This window comes from Chlamydotis macqueenii, chromosome 2 (assembly GCF_036417535.1).
Source record: "Chlamydotis macqueenii isolate bChlMac1 chromosome 2, bChlMac1.mat, whole genome shotgun sequence".
NCBI lineage: Eukaryota > Metazoa > Chordata > Aves > Otidiformes > Otididae > Chlamydotis > Chlamydotis macqueenii.
The window spans coordinates 37140386-37142425 of NC_141557.1; positions in this window are offsets into that span (position 1 = coordinate 37140386).

Consider the following 2040-nt stretch of genomic DNA (forward strand, 5'->3'; position numbering starts at 1 on the left):
GCCTTGAATGTTTCCAGGGATGGCTTTCTGGGCTGCAAGCACAAATTGCTGGCTTACGTGGAGCTTCTTATCCACCAGTACCTCCAAGCCATTCTCCCCAGGGCTGCTCTCAATCCATTCTCTGCCCAGCCTGTATTTGTGCCTGGGATTGCCCCAACCCATGTGCAGGACCTTGCACTCGGCCTTTTTGAACTTCATGAGGTTCTCACAGGCCCACTTCTCCAGCCCGTCAAGGTTCCTCTGGATGGTGATGTTTTAAGCTGCTGATGTTCATGTGTCTGTGGTCACTTACACAACCCTAGATGGGTTGCTAATCCATTTCTTCAACTGCAAAATACAATTCAAATCCTGTCTTCAGAAGCACCCCTTCTCTGCATCCAGTTTAGAATCTGACAAGAAAGACATTTGAGGTGCTGGAGTGTCTCCAAAGAAGAGCAACGAAGCTGGTGAAGGCTCTGTAAAGTCCTTTGAGGAGTGGCTGAGGGAACTGGGGTTCTTTAGTCTGGAGAAAAGGTGGCTCACAAGAGACCTTACTGGTTTCTACAGCTACCTGGGCAGACTGGAGAGGGTGCAAAGGAGGGCCACAGAGATGATTGGAGGGCTGCAGAACCCGCCCTATGAGGAAAGATTGAAGCAGTTACGTCTCTTCTCCCTGGAGAAGAGACAATTCAGTGAGACCCCATCACAGTGTTGCAGTACTTAAAGGACAGCTACAAAGAGAACAGAGGATTTCACAACTAGTTGCTAGTTGGATTGCTCAAACATCCTGAGAAAAAGTAAAAAAAAATTTCCAGATTAAACTATTTTATGCAACATTTTCAGTAGTGTGCTTCCTTATCTTCTCTAATACCCCCTCAAAAAGACCGATGAAAACAAAAAAATTCTTAGAGTATTATTTCTTAAAGTATTGACTCAAGCAAGCAAACTGTTATTCTATTAATTTCTCTTACTTATTTCTGCACTATTTCAGGCAACCTAGAGATTTCCTGGAAAGAACAGACACTGAAATAATTCCCATTTATATTAGTGTGCCATAATTAGGTGGAAGGGTCTGCTTTACTGAGGGCCTCTTTAAACCTTGTCCATCTGGTTTCAATCAAATCATCAAAAGAAACAGCAAACATCTTCAGAATAGCAGTTTCCTGCTCATTACAATATTCAGTTACAAGTAAACAAATCAGCAGAAGTCACATTGCCTCTGTCATAAAGAGGATCAGCTGATACCCGGTCTGACCTCAGAACATCACTACCACATGAACTTCCCATCTAAGAGAAGTTTTCACAGGGATTAGACTAATGATTGATGGAGGTCACCCATAACAGGTATAGCAAAATTACAAATATTCTTTATTTACCTGAAAGCCATGATAAGAAAAAGACTCAGAACTGTGCCTTAAACATTAATTTTTCCTGGTATGTCTCAGCAAATTACAGTCAGTACCTCTTCCACAGCATCTTCCCTTAGCTGAGGCCCAGGCATTTTCTTCCTCTTGGGTTTGGTGTCTTGAGTCTGTTCAATACCTTTAATTCCCTGCTCTGGCCTTGAAGAAAAAAAAACCCATACGGGTCAGCATTTTCCAGACTTACGATATCTGTAATATTTTGCTCCTTGTAATAAAATCAGGATATTTCAAGAGAGACTTTGTTTCTGTCTCATCTCTGAAACAGTTTTCTTTCATATCATCTCATGTGCCTAATGCTCCTCTCAGATGCAACTCCACGGTGTAAAACAAGCAGGTAAGCAACACAAACATAGTAGAGATTCCAACCTCCTGAATATATGGAAATTGCGCACTCTCGTCTCAAAAAATCTAATCATTACAACCTAAGAATTTGCATTCTATCATGGTATTAGTCTATTTTAAAGCCGTAAGAAATGCAGTGTTAATTCTTTTTTGAGCTTTTTAAAAGCTCAATGACATCCAAACCGGTGTTACCAATATTATTGCAATATTATTGCCTCCCCACAATTTCAAACTCTTTGCTTTCCATTTTCCAGGCATCTTGACATAATTTCAAATGCTCTCATTAAAGAAGAAA